The sequence below is a fragment of the Hippopotamus amphibius genome, chromosome 15 (assembly GCF_030028045.1).
Source record: "Hippopotamus amphibius kiboko isolate mHipAmp2 chromosome 15, mHipAmp2.hap2, whole genome shotgun sequence".
Taxonomy (NCBI): Eukaryota; Metazoa; Chordata; class Mammalia; order Artiodactyla; family Hippopotamidae; genus Hippopotamus; species Hippopotamus amphibius.
In genome coordinates, this window is record NC_080200.1 from 19,610,160 (window position 1) to 19,630,447 (window position 20,288).

At 35.6% G+C, this 20,288-nt stretch overlaps 2 pseudogenes; both read left to right on the forward strand.

The window, feature by feature from the left end:
* The first annotated feature begins 4,653 nt into the window (after positions 1-4,653).
* LOC130836309 (olfactory receptor 7A5-like) lies at positions 4,654-15,284 on the forward strand (annotated as a pseudogene).
* Positions 15,285-15,419: 135 nt separating this feature from the next.
* LOC130836310 (olfactory receptor 7A5-like) lies at positions 15,420-16,102 on the forward strand (annotated as a pseudogene).
* The last annotated feature ends 4,186 nt before the right edge of the window (positions 16,103-20,288 follow it).

A 20,288-nucleotide genomic window follows, 5' to 3' on the forward strand; every position in this document is an offset into this window, starting at 1 on the left:
CTTATAACTAGGTAACTGCATAAAATCTTAATGTTTCTCTTATAATTAACAAACATTTTATAATGAGGGATTAATTACAGCTCTTACCTTGTAATATAACTATGAAATTTATAATTGTTTTGGCAAAAGTGTCAGGGAGCCAAGGAATGCACTGCCTGAATTTTATATTAAATTTTAAAATTTATCTCTCTTATAAAGAGGGGGTAAATAATTTTCTGGAGATATTAGGGTCACTATACTGACCAAAGGTCAATGTTTCAAGTTCTAAAGGAACTAATCAAGACAAAATCCTCAGTCTCAGACTTCTATGAAAAATTTAACTCAGGGTTGGGATAAGGCCATGGGGGTTTAGAACTATGGAAGGTGGGAGAGTTAATGGAGGAGTGATAAAAACTTAGTTCACTTTGCTTATATAACTTGGTCTCCTAGAAACAGAGATTCATTGGAAACAATTTCTGTTCTGTCCAGACCAGAGTACCCCTGGGAAATCATGTACATGGACTTAGTAATAAAGGAGGGAAATATACCTAATGAGCAGACAGAGAGAGCTGTAACTATCTCTTTTGTGGCAGTCCCAGAAAAGATGCTTGACCCCTTCTAGCTCTCTTTTGGGGACCAAGTTTCAGTCTCCTTCATCCACCACCAAGGGAGGACTTCCACATAGAGAGTTCATATCCAGGTGAGTTCTAAAGCCCAACAGACACTGCAGGAAGGCATCAGAAAATACAAAGTTCAACTGTGTTTACCTGAGGTCACTTGAAAGCCAAACCAGCCTAGCCCAGTGCCCAGAGATCACTGTGGTTGTTTGCTTGTTTGATTGATAAATCAATACATTTTTATGCTGCTAAAAAGGGACTTGAACGTTGAATTCAGCAATGCAAGGGTCAATGATGCCAATTAAATCTTAGTAATGGAAACCCAAATAGAAGAGGAAATGAGACGTGTGATGTGCTTCCAGTAACAAAACTTATGTCCAAGGACCTTATTAATTAATTAATAGGTGTAAACAGATAGGATATTAGCTGTGGAGGGATGTTCAGGGAAGTAATGTCATCTCTTTTTATTTTAACTAGGTATCCATATTGGTAAGAAAAATCAGAACTGAGGAATTCTTGCAAATACATCTTTGCAACAGCAGTTCATGAGACATATGATATTTTAAAGTATCTTCTGTCACTCAAAATTTTCACATAAAAACATTATTTAATATGTGACATAGAGTATGCTAACCAGCTTTACTTTGCAATCATATTATTTCTTATGAGGCTGAATACATATGTGGATTTCTTAGCAATTTACTTTTGTGACGCATATCATCTGGAGTATATTTATTCCTCGTTTTAATTTCACTCAAAGAATTGAAGTTTTTTCACAAAATGGCTGCTTGCCATTTAGTGCTTTTTTCTAAGTATGGATGTTTTTGAGGGGAACTCTGGGTGCTTAAAAATTTTGTGTGATCTGACCTGTCAATCATAGGGTGTCCTTTCCATTGTACATACATATATATATATAATATAATTGCTTTACACTCTTGTACCAGTTTTTGAGGTACACCAAAGTCAATCACATATCCCCATATTCCCTCCCTCCTGCGACTCCCCCCCACCCTATTTTTTTTTAGCTTTTTAATTTTCCTTACTGAAATATTTAATCTGTCATTTTAACATTCTTCAGTTTTGGAATATTGCATTAAACAAAAATGATAGTGAAAATTTCTCTGCCTTTTAGTGCTAATAAATTGTCCTTTATATCTACTTCCAACTAGTTTTCACATTATTGTTATTTCTTATTGATCCTTTTGGGATTAGATCTGTCTCTAAAAGTTGCCTCTCCCTTGTCCATCACTTGGAAGACATTGTTCTTTACCATTTGCCTAAAGATTTCCTGTGTTTTCTATAAGTGTATTTGAATCTGCATGTCTTCATATAAGACAAAACTTACCTTAGATTCTACTCCCTCCCCAATTTTAAAAGTTTTTCTGTTTTATATATATTATATATGTTTATATATTATATAGTATATTATATGATATATTATATATGTAGGTTACATACACACACACACACACATATACAACATTTCCAAGTCTTTGGCAATTTTATCTTGAACTAGTGACCCATGCTGGTGTCACTTAATTATTACTATTGCAGGTCTTTAAATTAATTGTACATTTTCATTCAATTTTGCCAAATACAGTTGTTTTTAAACCACTATACTTAACCTAATTTCATTTTCACTGACATTTTTCCATAAATTCATACTTTTCCTTAAAACATCTTTTCACATTATGAATATATATATATACTTCATACACTTGTAAACAAATGCATACAGATGGCCACTAGGGGCATGAAAAGATATTCACTGTCACTAATTATTTGAGAAGTGCAAAGCAAAACCAGAATGAGGTATCACCTAACACCAGCTGTAATGGCCATTATCAAAAAATCTACAAACAATAAATGCTGGAGAGGGTGTGGAGAAAAGGGAACCCTCCTACACTGTTGTTGGGAATGTAAATTAGTACAGCCACTGTAGAGAATAGTATTGAGGTTTAAAAAAAAAAAAACTAAACTAAAAATAAAGCTACCATGTGATCCAGCAATCCCTCTCCTGGGCATATCAGAAAAGGCAAAAAATCCTATTTGAAAAGATACATGTACCCCAATGTTCATAGCAGCACTATTTACAATAGTCAAGACATGGAAGCAATTTAAATGTCTATTAAAAGATGAAGAAGCTGTGGTATATACATATACAATGCAATATTACTCGGCCACAAAAAAGAATGAAATAATGCCATTTGCAACAACATGGATGGACCTAGAGATTATCATACTAAGCAAAGTAAGTAAGACAGAGAAAGACAAATATTATATGATATCTTTTTTATGTGGGATCTAAAAAAAATGATATAGGGAATTCCCTGGCAGTCCTGTGGTTGAGTTCACTTTCCAGTGCACAGGGTGCCAATTCGATACCTGCTCAGGGAGCTAGGATCCCACATGCCTCACAGCCGAAAAAAACAAAACAAATCAAAACAAAACAAATCAAAACAAAACAAGAAAATATAAAACAAAAGGAATATTGTAACACATTTAATAAACACTTTAAAAATGATCCACATCAAAAAATATCTTCAAAAATTAAAAAAAAGATTAAAAATTAAAAAGTGATATAAATGAACTTCTTTACGAAACAGAAATAGACTCACAGATATAGAAAGAAAACTTATGGTTGCCAAAGTAGAAAGGAAGGGGAAGGATAAATTAGGAATTTGGGATTAACAGATACATATATATATATATGTATATGTATATGTATATGTATATGTATATGTATACATATACAATAATGTATATGTATACATATATATGATATGTTCATTATGAATTTTGAATATATATATACACCTATATACATATACATATATATGTATATACACATATATGTATAGCACAGGTACTTATATTCATTACACTGCCATAACCTTTAATGGAAAAGACTGAAAAAGTAATATATATATATATATGTGTGTGTGTCTGAATCACTTTGCTGTACTTTGAAACAGTGTAAATCAACTATACCTTGCTTTAACAAATTCAAAAAGAAAAAAGAAACTGTGATGACGGCAGCTATATTCTTTCTCAGGATTACTTTGGATGTTCATGGTCTCTTGCGGCATCTTATGAATCTTAGGATTCTTTACATATTTCTGTGAACATGCCATTGGAATCTTGATAGGGATTGCATTGAATCAATACATTGCTTTGAGTAGTATGAACATTTTAACAATATTAATTCTTCCAATCCATGAACATGGGATACATTCCCTTCCTTTGTGTCTTTGATTTCTTTCATCAATGTCTTGTAGTTTTCAGTGTAGAGATGTTTCACCTCTTTGGTTGTATTTATGACTAAGTATTTCATGTTTTTGAAGCTATTGTATATAATATTTTTTTCTTTATTTCCTATTGTCGTAATTCTTTGTTAGTAGACAGAAATGCTGATTCTGTATCCTGCATTTTTACTCAATTCATTGATTATATATAATATTTTTTGGTGGACACTTTAGGATTTTCTATATATTAAAGTATGCCATCTGCAAATAGAGACAGTTTTGCTTATTCTTTTCCAAATCTAATGACTTTTGTTTCTTTTCCTTTCCTTAATGCACTGGCTGGGACTTCCATTACCATGTGGAATAAGAGCGGTGAGAGTGAGCAGCCTTGTATTGCTCCTGATCACAGAGGTAAAAGCTTTAATGCTTTCAGCATTTCATATGATGTTAACTGTTGGCTTGTCATATATGGCCTTTAAGGAAGTTAGGAGCTTTTGTTTTTTAGCATCCTACCTAATTGTTGAGACAGTACTTGGAACATTGTCAAAACTCAATGTATTGAATAGCGTACAGAAATAAATGATAGAATTTCTCATTAACTGTGAAAAATGACATCTTGACAAAAAGGCAAGAGTGGGAAAATTTCCTAGTCAGACATGGCATGAGAGAACCACACACGGGACCAGATCCATATATAAAGTATTGAAATTAACTTCATGAATGCAAAATATGAATTCAGAGTTATATGAGTAATGCCCATTTGTGTGAAAATTAATCATGTTATTTTCCCTTCTTATATTCAATCTCACCACATGGAACCAGGGAACCTTACAGGAATTTCAGAATTTCTTCTTCTGGGATTTTCAGAGGAACCAGAATTGCAACCCATCATTCTTAAGCTTTTCCTCTCCATGTATCTGATCACTGTTCTTGGAAACCTGCTCATCATTCTGGCTACTGTCTCTGACTCCTACCTCCACACAGCCATGTATTTTTCTCTCTCAAATTTGTCCATTGTAGATATCTGTTTTATCTCCACCACCGTCCCAAATGTACTGCAGAACATCCAGACCCAGAGCAAATTTATAACCTTTGAAGGCTGCATCATCCAGAGGTATTTGTTTATGCTCTTCTTTGGGTTGGATAACTTCCTCCTGAGTGTGATGGGCTATGACTGTTTTGTGGCCATCTGCCACCCCCTGCACTACATGGTTATCGTGAACCCCCGGCTCTGTGGACTGCTTTTTCGGGTGTCCTGCATCATCAGTGTCCTGCATTCCGTGTTAGAAATCTTAATGGTGTTGCAGCTTTCCTTCTACACAAACCTAGAATTCCCCTACTATTTCTGTGAACTTAATCAGTTTCTCCAACTTGCCTGTTCTGACACCTTTCTTAATGACACAGTGATATAATTTGCAGCTCCACTTCTGGGTGGTGGCCCCCTGGCTGGTATCCTTTACTCTTACTCTAAGATAGTGTCCTCCATATGTAGACTCTCATCAGCTCAGGGAAAATATAAAGCATTTTCCACCTGTGCATCTCACCTCTTAGTTGTCTCCTTATTTTATTCTACAAGCCGAGGAGTGTACCTCAGCTCTGCTGTTACTCACAGCTTACATTCAAGTGCAACAGCCTCAGTGATGAACACAGTGGTCACACCCATGCTGAACCCCTTCATCTACAGTCTGAGGAATAAAAATATAAAGAGATCTCTGAAAAGATTTGTTGGGATGGCAACTATAAAAAGGGCAATTTTCCTGAGGCTGAACAAGGGTATGTGATTTTAAGGTTCGTAACTTTGGAGCCAGAAATTGCAATTCCAAAATTTTACCTTTTATCATTTTCTTACCTCCACCCCCAATTATTCTAAACTTGGAAGAGAAAATTTGGATAATTATCATTTATCATGTGATTAGATGGATTTCTTAAGACCATTTTTTGTCTCAAATTAAAGATAAGTTGCCAAGTCCTTTTTTGTTTTTTTTTACTAAAAGAATAGTCATGAGTTGTATACTCGTATGCAAAAAGTTAGACTTGGAAATCATCACTATTTTTATGTTTATATCTGAGGAAAAACTCAGACCAGTTTTTCTTTTTGGGTCCATCATCTTTCTATGTCACTTCTTAACTGCTCTTCCTGATAATCTTGATTTCAACATATATTGTTTTACATGGATTCATTGGGTTTCATTGTCCTAATTAGGATTCTGTTCTCTTACTCAATTCTATGTCGGCAGTGCCTACCATGGTCACTGGAAAAATAAATGATCCAATATGCATACTCATGTGGCATGTCCAGTGCTGCCTACACATAAAAATCCTTCCATTGCTCTAAATGAAATACCTTGATTTTTCTAAATTGTATCATCACCTCTAAAGGAGTGGTGACTTAACATATAATTCATTCTATGCCTATACTATGCAAAGATATTTATTTAATATTCATGAACAATAATGACTCACATGAGAGCCTGAATTCCTGCCCAATCATGTGATTCAGGGACAGAAGTTTTTCTGCATGGCCATGCAAGTCCTTTCCACCTCTCCAAGTCCTCTGAACCTCACATAGTCACCTGTTAGTAGAGTTATCTGAAATAACTTGATAACAGAGTAATCATGAACACAGTCTTCAAATATCATAACATAAGTCAATAAAATAAGAAGCAGCAAATTCTTATAATTGTCCTCAGTTCAGATCAATTTGATTGTTTTATCAGTTCCTATTGCTGTATAAGAAGTCATTTGAAAATGAAATGGTTTACTTCAGTGCCTTTACTATTACAAGGGAATGTACAGTGGGGAGTTGTTCTGACCTCTGCTGAGTTCCTCATGAGTTTGTGGTCAGCTGTAGGTCTCTACATTGTGTTTCTGAGGCTCATCCATGATGCTGCATGTCTACACTATCCCTCTGTCTTGAACTAACTTGTGGTCACTTTATTTTATTTCTATATTTAAATTTTTATATACTGAAAATATACTTAGTTATAAATTACTTTAATTTCACCCCACTGATATGTTTAAACATATGAATGCATATATGTGTGTGTGTATATATATATATGAATTTTGCTTTCCTTATAGTTACAAAACATACCTTTCACCTATGTTGTGAGTCAACTATCATTGCTCTGTCTAAATATTACGCTGAGCATAAACTGTAAGATTTTTTTTAATTTAAAGAATTCATTGGAGTATAATGGTCAAAATAAACTGCATATATTAAAGTGTAAAATTTGGTGAATGAATGGAGCTATACAAAATCAAGAGTACATATTGCATTGTTGCATTTTTGTATAATTCAAGAAAGAGCACAGTGAACTTTAACTGAATTGTTACATCATTGGTAGAAGTTTAATCTCCCTGAGCCTCAGTTTCCTCACTTATAGAGGTATTGTGGTATAATAAACATAGCTTCAGAGGGACCTGTGTGAATAAATAAAATGGGAGGACTATATCATTGAATTCAAAGACAACATCCACGGTGGAGTGGTCTGTGTGTGTGCATTTGTACACATTCTTCTTTCAAATAAGCAAAGTCACACACATATATGTAGAAACACAGAGACACATGTATGATCTCTTCTTTTATTTTGAAGGGAAGCTTTAAAGAAAGTTAGAGAGAATAGAAATAAAAAATGAATATTTGCATTAACATTAAAATTGTAAAATATAAAAATATTAAGAACACAGATTTAAAGTAGAATGGATGACCTTAATTGTAACAATGAGTTACTTTTCCTAGGAAGCAACTAACAAAGATTAATCTCCAAAATATACAAGCAGCTCATGCAGCTCAATATCAAAAAAGCAAATAACCCAATCTAAAAATGGGCAGAAGACCTAAATAGACATAGACATAGATACACTACCAAATTTAAAATAGATAGCTAGTGGGAAGTTGCTGTATAACAAAGGGAGATCAACTCGATGATGGGTGATGCTTTAGAGGGCCAAGACAGGGAGGGTGGGAGGGAGGCATGGGGAGAAGGGATATGGGGAAATATGTATAAATACAGCTGATTCTCTTTGGTGTACCTCAAAAACTGGTACAAAAGTGTAAAGCAATTGTATTCCAATAAACAGTTAAAAAAAAAAGAACGCATGCAGATGGCTAACAAACACATGAAAAGATGCTCAACATTACTAATCATTAGAGAAATGCAAGTCAAAGCCATAATGAGGTATCACCTCACACTGGTCAGAATGGCCGTCATCAAAAAATCTAGAAACAATAAATGCGGGAGAGGATGTGGAGAAAAGGGCACACTCCTGCACTGTTGGTGGGAATGTAAATTGTTACAGCCACCATGGAAAACAGTTCGGAGGTTCCTTAAAAAACTAAAAATAGAACTACCATGTGACCCAACAATCCTACTACTGGGCATATACCCTGAGAAAATCATAATCCAAAAAGAAACCTGTACTACAATGTTCACTGCAGCACCATTTACCATAGCCAGGACATGGAAGCAACCAAAATGCCCATCAACAGATGAATGGAAAAGAAGATGTGGCACATATATACAATGGAATATTACTCAGCCATAAAAAAGGAATGAAACTGAGGTATCTGTAGTGAGGTGGATGGACCTAGAGTCTGTCATAGAGAGAAGTAATCCAGAAAAAGAAAAACAAATACCGTATGCTGACTCATATATAGGGAATCTAAAAAAAAATGGTACTGATGAACCCAGTGACAGGGCAAGAATAAAGATGCAGATGTAGAGAATGGACTTGAGGACACAGGGTGGGGGGCAAAGGGGAAGCTGGGATGAAGTAAGAGAGTAGCGTTGACATATATATGCTACCAAATGTAAAATAGATAGCTAGTGGGAAGTTGCTGCATAACATAGGGGGATCAACTCCATGATGGGTGATGACTTAGAGGGGTGGGATAGGGAGTGTGGGAAGGAGTCAGGGGAAGGAGGGGATATGGGGATATATGTGTAAATACAGCTGATTCACTTTGAGGTACAGCAGAAACTGGCACAACAGTGTAAAGCAATTAAACTCAAATAAAGAGCTTAAAAAAAAAAAAAAGGCCTCAAATTAGAGCTACGCTTTCATTTATGAATGGGCAATTCATTGAAGTAGCTCAAGGGAGCAGAATTGTTCCAAACTGACTTAAATGTTCTTCTACTTAAGACGGAATGTCAAGGTAAAAGTCCCTTGCCCAAGGAAGCTAAATGGATGAATAAAGAGGCTTAAACTCAATTATCTTAAACACAATTTATTTGAATATATTTTTATACTGCATTCCACTTTCTGGGGTAAGAAATTACCACACTAGTAGCTTAAAACAAACAGATGTATGCTCAGAGTTTAGCCAATCAGATTCCTGGTGGGTTTCTTTAGACTAAAATCAAGATTTCTGCAGAGCTGGGCTCCTTCTAGAGTCTCCAGGGGAGAATCCACTTACTTCCATTTTCCAGTTTCTAGGAACCGCCTGCATTTCTTGACTGGTGGCCTTTCCTCCATCTTCATAGACAGAAGCATAACATTCACAGAACTCTCCCCAGTTCTGACATTTTTTTTCTTTCTCTTCCATATTCTTTCCACATTTATATAACTTTTGTGATTTTTTATTTTGAATAATTTTGTAATTGTTTACTATTTTTCATGTAATTGTGATTATATTATGCACACGTTGAAAATCATGGCAAATCAAAAAAGGACTGATTAGCAAAGTTCATTCCATCTGCTTCATTAATCCCACACTGGTGCATCAACTAACGTATTCTAAAGTTTGGGGATTAGGATGTGGACATCTTTTGGAGGTCCTTATTCTGCCCACTACAAAGGTTTTTTCTTTTTTTTTTCAGAAGTATATTAAGTAAAGTTATTCAATGCCGAGACCAGCTCGGCGACTTGAGGTGAGTGACGGGTGCCGCAAGCTTGAAGAAGACACAGACACAGACTGAAGAGAAAAGTGGGACCGGGGGGCTCAAGACCTCTCCGATCAAGAGCCCTGCTGACTCATCCCAGGTTGCTTTTATTGAGTTCGTGGGCTAACATTCTCAGGTTACACTCATAAACAATCAAAGGCCTCACATGACTGAGGCAATTATCTTTGTTTACTTCCTGGGTCCGAGTTGAGCAGGTGTGGATCTGAGCTGGGGGTGGAGAGCAAAACAGCCCTGGGGGCAGGAGACCTCTCTCAGATATTAGGGGTCTGTGCCCCACCCGTGTTGGCCCCTCTGCGACTGTGCCTGTCTTAGGTTGTTCCTCCTCTGAGGAATCTTACCCGTCTTTGGCTAACCAGCCGTCCTTCAGGGCCAAACAGGGTGATATTAGTCTCCACGCCCCGCACCCTCAGTTCCTCCACTGCTCAAGCAGGACATTCTGAATCCCATCGCTCAGCCCACATACTTTAACATTTTCAAGGTTTCAAAAAGGTTCCTGAATGTCTTCCCACAATTCAAGGGTCAAAATATGAAACAATCATATACAGAATTTATCATAGCCTCTGAATTGGGTGAATATACTTTCATTCAAAATCTTAAACATGCACAACTTAAGAAGACCTAAAATGAATTGCACCTGACTCCAACACATGACCACAGCCTTGCTCTCAGGCAGTGGTTCACAGATCTGGACCTGCAGCATCAACATCATCCAGGAGCTTGTTATAAATGCAGAGTCTCTGGGACCACAGGAAACCTGATGATTAGAATCTGCATTTGAACTAGAATCCCTGGTGATTTTTAGCAGCCCATCCCTTCAGACATTGCCAAATATCCCCAGGAGCAGAATCATAAGTGGTGGAAAAACACTGCTCCAGAGTTTGAGAACTGGAAGCATCTTGATGTAATTCCAAATAAGACCTCATCCCTTACTCAGATTATCAGCGAGCAGATCACTAAACTCCTCTAAAACCCACTCCTGCAATGAAGAACAGAGTTCATAATACTACTCCTCATAGAAAGGACTTTTCAAAACAAAAGTGGACAATCCACATAAAGTGCTAAGACCATATATGTATCTCTTACAATTTACAAATATTTCGTAATGAGGTACAAAATGACAGTTCTACACTATAAGTGTAAAAGCCCTCATTGTTTTCACAAAGTGTCATGAAGCCAAGAAGTGCATGGCGAAAGGTTTTATATTAAAGAGAAAAACTTATCCCCTTTGTTGAGGAGGGAAACTTGATTTTATAGAGGTTTCAGAGGTAGTATCCCAACCACAAGTCAAGACTTTGAAGATCCAAGGAATCTAATCAATACAAGTTGTTCAATATTATACACTGGAAAAACATCAACTCAGGGTTAGACCTCTGGATGTCAGGAGAAGTAATAGAGAAGGAGTAATAAAAACTGAATTCACCTGACCAATAGCCCAGTCTCATAGGAACAGGGATTCAACAGGGAAAATATTCTTTCTGTTCAATCCAGTGTCCTGCAGGAAAACCAGTTACTTAGAGGTGGTAGTAACAAGAGAGGAATGTGCTAATGAGCAGGCATAGGGAGTGGTAAATATTCTGCTATAGTGCCTCAGCTTGTGCAACTTTACACTGGATAGGACATAGCTGTTGCTTTTGGAGTCCTAAGTCTGTCTGGGTCTCTGAAGCTTGACCTCTTCCTGCTCTTCTTGTCTGGTTACAGAGTTCCCATCTCCTTTGTCTCCCATACAGGGTGGAATTTTGATTTCTAAGTGGAGATCTTCTCAGAGACCCCATCCACATGAGCTCTATAGCCCTGTAAATGCTGCAGTAAAAGGTAGAGAGAGTGAAAACCAAGGATGTTTACCTGAATCTGTTTCTAAAACTTGCATCACTTTTCAGTCACCATTTGGAAAGCATTCTTTACATTTGACTAAAGGTCACTTTTATCTATATTAAGCAAAGTTGTATCTTTATATCATCATATGAGATAAAATTAAACCTTAAATATTGCTGCTGCCCACATTTTGAAAACGTTTTAATATTTTATTTCTGAGTATTTGATAATCTAACATAAATTTGTGACCCATGTTGATATCATTATAGTATTGTTTTTGAGTGCTTTCTTTCAGAATTTGATTTTGGATTTCCTTCAACTTTGTTTCACAGAGTTGTTTCGAACCACTGTACTTAACCTAATTGCCTTTTCACCTCCATTCTATCTTCCAAAAGTCTCTTTTTTTTTTCTTTAAAAACTCTCCTCTGCTGTGCACATAAATACACATTCACACATTTTTAATCCCAATGTGTGATAAGAAACCTATGCACATCAGAGAGGCACTATTTTCCTTTTTAACTTTTCTCCCCCAAAGGCAATTTTATCCCCAGGGGACACTGAGCCATGCCTGGAGACATGTTTAGCTGTCACTCTTCAGAGTAGTGGAGGGAGGCAGGGATGCTGCTAAACATCCTACAGAGCACAGGACAGACTCCACAACAGAGAAGGGTCTGGTCCAGAATGGTGATAGAGCCAAGATTGAGAATCGAGTTAAAGAATATCTGTGTTGTTAATATTTATAGATAACGTCAGAATGTTTCACCATGACGTTGTAACACTTCACAATTCTACTAGAAAAATTACAGAATGCTCCATTTGTTACTTGTTTAAAAGTTCCAGTTCCAATGAATGTGGCAGCTCTATTACTTGTTTTTTTTTAATTTTAATTTTAATTTTAATTTTTTCCAGAGTGATGAGTTTGAAAGAAAATTCTTCTTGTTTCTTAGACTATTACTGAGTGGGAGCAAGTATGCATATATTTGGTCATCCTGTTCATTTGTTTATTATTATTGTAAGTCCATATATTATATGTACCTTTTCTATAATTATAATTTATTTTTTTATACATAATTGCTTCTCTATTGACTTTTGGTTAGGTATTTTGGGCAATAAAATAATTAAGTTTTATTTTGTAAAATATGTCTATCTTCTTACTTTTGAGTCTTTTGCCTTAATTATGATGGTGTGCCCTGCTGTAGATCTTATGTGTAGTTTTCAAGATTTGCATCTAAAACATACTAGTCACCCTTAAGCTGAGGATTTAAGTCCTCTTTTTTTTTGTTAGATGTGTGAGACACTTAAGTTAACTTATTCAACAATCCAAACTTCCAAATGAACTGAAATACAACCTTGTCATATATTAAATGCTCATATACACTGAGAACTAATTCCCAATGTATTCAACAAATAATTAATAATCTGCCAAATACTATAAATTTCTAGGATCTTTATATCTTATATTATTATATGTCCAGCTCTTTGGTAATTTAATTATTAACCATATTGATTTTTTATCATACTTATATTGTGTACCATGTTTCAGATAATTTCAATGCTCAATTCAATTTTGATTAATTCAGTTGTTTGAAAACCGTTCTGTTTAATCTAGTTTTATGTCCCCATCTCACTTTTTATTTCCTAACAGCTTGTTTTCTTACATTAGTTTCTATATGCTCATGTACATTTGCATACCTTTCTGAAAATACAAAAGTAAACACAGCAGGTAAAGACCTGTAGCTTTGTTAATTGCATCATAATGGAAAATACAGAGTTCATGAAATAAATGTGATTATGACATAATGTCCTCAGATGAATCAGACAAAGAAAATTATCTGATAAGAGGTTGGATTATCAGGGAGTGTGCAGGATTTTATAGAATGTGGTCTGGACAAGAAACAGAACCATGAATAGTTGTGTCTATTGGACTTGTCAAAAAAGAGGTCAAAATCCAAAGTCCAAGAATATAAACAAAAGATGACACAAGAAAAGTGAGAAATTGGCTTGCATCATCCTTTATTGTACTATTTAAAGACCAAATGGTCTGATAAACACTGAATTGGCACAGGAAAATCAAGTCTTCTGTCTGATATTAGAAATGTCCAACTTACAATTATATATACATATATAATTTTAATTTATACTTATATATAAATATTTATAATTAGATATGTGTCTGTATATATATATATGTATGTATATATGTACAGCCATTTGTAAAGTGTTGATTTAACCCCTTCACTAATTTCTCTCTTATGATATTGAGTTTGTAAGATGTTTTATACCATAAAGACATAACTACTTTTCTTATTTGGAAAAATTTATTGTTTTAACCTTTTTATTTTTTTTCCTGGGTATCAGTGGAATATAAATGGCATTGAATGTCATTAGAATCAAGGAATTATTTCTTTCCACACAGTCTCTCAGGACATTTACCCTTTACGTCCATTGAATTTCTCTCTCTCTCTCTTTCACTTCCTTTGTTTACTGAACACATTTTTTTGTGTTTCTTTATATACAGGGAAGAATATAGCCATACCAAAATAGAGCCCCAAGATTACTTGTCTATGGGAGGCTTAAACATAGGAATATCTGCATACTGTGTCTACATAATTTATGATAAAATTATTGTGACCTCACAATCTTGTATGCATTTATATTCTAAACAGTGGGGTGTATGAGAAGAACATGCAAGTAACTCACATAAGAAGGCCATGGTGGGCTATGGTGTGTACATGGGGGTGGGGGGGAGTGTATGTGTGCCTTGTGGAGTGAGAATTGTTCTCGGACAGGGGTACATGGGCTCATATATTCCAAGGTCATGCTTTGAACACAATAAACAGATGATACTAAGCAGGAGATCTGTTTCAACTGACAGGAGGACTTTGCAACCAGGTTAATATAGTGCAAGAGGTACAGAGTGCGAATAAGAAACCCTCTGTGTCTTGAACTTTAAGCAGCAGTGAGGCCACCTCGTTCTTCAAAATTCACTGACATCATCACTCATCACTCTCCCTCTTGTGTGCTATTCTCCCCACACTGGCTTACTTTTTGGATTTCCACATCTGAAAGAAGTATGCTCCTCAGGGACTTTGCAGTCTGTTCCTTCTGCCTGGTACACACTTCCCCACATATGCTCTGATTCCTGTCTTCTTTTCCTTGGGGTCTCTCTTCAAAACTTACTTTATTTGACTGTCTTGCCACACACCCAGTAAAACATAACACTCATTTCCACTCCCTGCTCTAAATCTGCTTTGTTTGCTTCATAGCTCCAGTCACATATGACATACTATATAATTCTTATATTTACTTATGTATTTTCACCATTATTAGATTGTAACAATTTTTGTTTTTCAGCAACAATGCCTTAGTGACAGTCTACCATAAGTATATATTTCCCAAATGATGAGAGAATTTCTCACTTAAACTATAGACTACATAACCTCATGAATGAAATGCACATTTGAGGATGAAAATCCCTAGTCAGGGATGAAATGAAGAGGTCCCCACAAGGGAATTTTGTGTATGGACGCAGAATAAAGAAAATACTTTTTCACTGCAAAGTATAAATTGTAATATTTCAACTACATGAGTAATGCTTGTTTCTGTAAAATTGATCAGACTTTTTCCTCTTTCCTGGTAGTCACCTCCACCACATGGGCCCAGGAAATGATACACAAATTTCAGAATTTTTTCTCCTGGGATTCACAGATGAACAAGAATTGTAGCCCCTCATATTTGAGCTTTTTCTCACTATGTACCTAATCAGTGTGTTTGGAAACCTGCTCATCATCTTGGCCATCACTTTAGACACGCACCTCCACACACCCATGTACTTCTTCCTCTCCATCCTGTCCTTTGTAGACATCTGTTTCACCTCCCCCACCATCCCAAAGATGCTGTAGAACATCCAGACCCAGAACAAAGTTAAGGCTGCATCATACAGATGTATTTTTTCATAATCTTTGCATGTTTGGATGACTTTCTCCTGACTGTGATGGCCTATGACTATTTTGTAGCCATATGTCTCTTCCCACACTACATAGGCATCATGAACCCACGGCTCTGTGGACTGCTCATTCTGGTAACCTGGATCATGAGTGTCCTGCATTCCTTGCTGGAAAGCTTAAAGGTGTTGCGGCTGTCCTTCTGTACCATCTTAGAAATCCCACACTTTTTCTGTGCAATCAATCAGATGATCCAACTTGCCAGTTCTGACACCTTTCTCAAAAACATGGTGATGTATTCTGAAGTTGTGTCCCTAGCTGGTGGTTCCCTCTCATGTATCCTTTACTCTTACTCTAAGATAGTTTCCTCCATATATAGAATTACATAATCTCAAGGGTAGTATAAAACATTTTCCACATGTGCATCTTACCTCTCAGTTGTCTCCTTATTTTATTGTTCGGCCCTAGGAGTGTACCTTAGCTCTGTTGCTACCCACAGTATACACTCAAGGGCCACAGCCTCAGTGATGTACACTGTCATCACACCCATGTTGAACCCTTTCATTTATAGTCTGAGAAATAGACAACAAAGTTTCTGAAAATGCTCTTTGGAAAGGTAATTATAAAAGTTCCTCTTGTCCTAGAGCTTAAGCAGTGCCTGTGATAGCAGAGCTCAAAGCCTGAGCCCAATGTTGCCAGGCTTTGATCAGACTGTGGAAGTTGAACATGCCTATTCTATTTTTCTTTGAATTTCTATTTTGATTTCAAATTCTCTATACAATTTATGTAACTTACTTTTCAGCTTTGTGATCTCTATTGCATCCAAAACTTCTCTTTTTGCACTTTCTTACTTGCAAACCTTGGATGTGAAATATTTGGAAATTCCCATTTCTTTCAAAGGAGTACATGGGTCCCTTAAGAATATTTTTTCTCCAATATAGTAAATCATACTGAATATTTTTTGCTTTGTTAGAATAGTGATGAGCTGCACTACTCCTATAGGGGTAAAATTCCTCTTGGCAACCACAACATTTTATATAGCATTATTATAGAGAAGAATCTGAGACCACTCTTTTTCATTTTAGCGAACATCATTCTTTGCACTTCATTACTGTAATTGCTCTTTCTGATAATCCACACTTGAACATACTGGTTGTTACAACAGATGATAGTATGATAGTATTTTTTTCCTTTTTAGGCTGTGCTACAGAGCTTATGTCAACTGTGTCTACTATAATTCCTGGCAAAAAAAATGATAATAAAGTACATGTCTCCAAGTGGAATTTACAGGGAAAGACAAATATGAAAAAAATGACTGATATAATATGGTCTTAGAGTAGAGTTGATCTTAAGTATGATGAAGGAAAATATTAAATCATACATTTGTTACTCTGCAAAATATTTCTTTCAGGCAGCTCATCTAGTCATTGAAATATGGACTACCAGGGTCCATTTGTAAGGTGCATTTATTGAGCTGAATGTTTGGAGGCATGTTTTGCTTTTTTATTAAATTATTTTCTTGTTCCTGTTTGAAAATTTCCAGTGTTTGCAGAAAATATTATTCCTTCTATGTCTGTAAATGAAATATCTCCCATTATTCAATGTATTGTCATAAGCAGTGGAGGGCCAGAGAATGAACAATACCAGTAACACCCACTATGTATCATCCTCTTAATCAAAGGATGGCTCACTAGAAAGCTCGGATTCCTCTGCAGGTTGTGATTTAAGGTCACAGGTGATGTGCATGTCCTTCCAACCTCTCCATGTGACTTCAAAGGGATATCAATGGAGTCACTTTTTCATACAGTTATATGAAATAAACCTGACTAACAATGTTCATGAATGCTTTCATCAAATATCAAAACAAATGCTTAGAATACATAGAAACAGATTTTTACAACTACCCTCAGTTCTGTCCAATCTGATTATTGTTGCATACAAACTTTCCTATTATAATATAATATAATATAATATAATATAATATAATATAATGGAACGCTCTTGAACTGTTGCTGGGAATGTAAATTGATACAGCCACTATGGAGAACAGTATGGAGGTTCCTTAAAAAGCTAAAAATAGAATTACCATATGACCCAGCAATCCCACTACTGGGCATATACCCAGAGAACACCATAATTCAAAAAGACACATCTACTTCAATGTTCATTGCAGCACTATTTACAATAGCCAGGACATGGAAGCAACCTAAATGTTCATCAACAGATGAATAGATAACAAAGATGTGGTATATATATACAATGGAATATTACTCAGCTGTAAAAAGCAATGAAACTGGGACATTTGTAGAGACATGGATGGACCTAGAGACTGTCATACAGAGTGAAGTGAGTCAGAAAAAGAAAAACAAATATCATATATTAACACATATATGCGAAATATAGAAAAATGGTACAAATCAACCGCTTTGCAAGGCAGAAATAGAGACACAGATGTAGAGAACAAGCATATGGACACAGAATGGGGAAAGCAGGGAGGGTTGGGGGGGAATGAATTTGGAGATTGGGATTGCCACATATACATTACTAATAAGATAAAAAATACCAAATTGTACATTCTAAATATATGCAGTTTATTGTCTGTTAACTGTATCTCAATAAAAGTTCTTAAAAATAATATAATATAATATAGTATAATATAATAATATAATATAATATGGTAATTTTATTAATAAAAATAATATAGTTTAATATGATATCTTTTTTAATTAATTTATTATTTTTGGGGGGGTACACCAAGTTCAATCATCTGTTTTTATACACATATCCCCGTATTCCCTTATCAAATGGGATTGTATAGTCAGAGCTGCTCTGATCTCTGCAGGGCTTCTTATAAGTCTGTAGTCAGGCATAAATCTCTACCGTGTTTCTAAGGCTCATCCATGATGTTGTGTGTGGCTGTACTGCTCTTTTGACTTGAACCAATTTGTGTCATTTTATACCTTTTATCTATGTAGGCTAATCTTCCAGTTTGCAGGGAAAATGAGTTTATTGAATGTAAATTGCTTTAATTTAATTTCTCTACTTCAATATACCTCAAAAAAACGTTGCTTTTTTCCAGTTTGAAAGATATCCTCTGTACCCCTGGTTAAGTGTGACCCACCTGCCTGTGGTCCAGATCCTACCCTGGCATACACACTAGAATTCTTAACTTCCAATAAATTTATTAAAGGTAATTACATAGAATTTAGAGATTAAAACATTAAGAGTATATACTGTTTGGTTCTATTTATATATAACTTGGGAAGGTATACAATACGTTTTACTCACTTATTATAAAATTGTTATAAGTGTAATCACCATAGATTCTGCTTCCTTACCTCTGAAGGTAATGTGGGACAATAAACATAACTTCTGAGGGATGCTAGGAGAAAAGATGAAACCTGTAAAAATGCTGTGTAGTTCAAAGTTCACACGCAAGAGAAAAAGGTGTGTGTGCACTGTTCGTATATATTTTTCTCTTAAACACACCCACCCACCCACCCCCCACACAGACATACATGCCCACAGACTCATTTATAGTCCTATCTATTTTGTTAAAGAAATCTTTACAAAAAACTAGAGGGTAAAGAAATGAAAATAATGAATGTTTGAATTAACATGACATTTAAAGTATGTAGATATTGAGACAGAAAGTTTTAAAATAGAAAGTGTGATCCTATTTTGGTATGAATTACTTTTCCTAACTTAAATCCTCAAAGTAGAACAGCATTTATATGTATGCAATGGGGAATTCAATGCAACAGTATATGAAGCAACTACCTACAAATTGTCTCTAATTTTCTGTCTCTATCAAAATGGGATTTCAACTCGAAGTAACTTTATCCAGCAGAAACTAAATGACTGAATGGCAAAGCTTAAGCTTAGCTCCAGTGAACCATATTTAATTGGATAAATGTGTGTTTTATATTCTTATTGCTTCTATAACACATTACTGCAATAATAGCTTAAAAATTAAAGTTCTGCATTGTAAACCAACTATACTTTAATAAAATTTTTAAAAATCTAGAATCATAATTTTAAAAAAATGAAGTTCTGGAGATCAGAGGTGGATATCTCTCTCATTGGGTTGAATACAAGATGTCTGTAAAAGCTGGGATATATCTGAACACTTCAGGGAAGAATGCATTGCCTTCCTGGACCACTTTCTAGGGGCACCTGCTCTCCTTGACTCATGGTCCTTCCTCCATCTTCAAAGCCAGCAGCCCAGCATCTTCAAATCTCACTTTGAATCCAAGTCTTCTTCCTTTCTCCTCCACATTTAGAGGACCGTTGTCATTACTTATATCAACCTGGATAATCCAAGCTAATCTCATTTTAAAACAATGATTAGCAAATTTATTTTATCTGATAGCTTTATTCCCCTTTAGGTAAAATGGCATATTCAAAAGCTCTTGGGATAAGGATATGGACATCTTTTGGAGGTATTTATTCTGCTTACTACAGATTTTTCCTGATGTATGTTATTTGATATCATTCAAGACTCCTTATATGAAGAATCAAACACAGAGCTAATTACAGTCTCTGCACTGACTGAAAACTTTTTTTTTCAAAATTACATACAAAAATTATTTTTGATACACAACACCTAATGTTACTCAGACCTGACTCTAACACAGGATCAGAGCCTTGTTACTCAAAGTGAGACCACAGATTAGGACCTGCAGCATCACACTTCCCAGGAGCTGTTAGAAATGCAGATTCCTAGGCCCTACTGTGGACCTACTCAATCAGAATTTGCCCTGAGTCAGAACCCCTGATGATTTG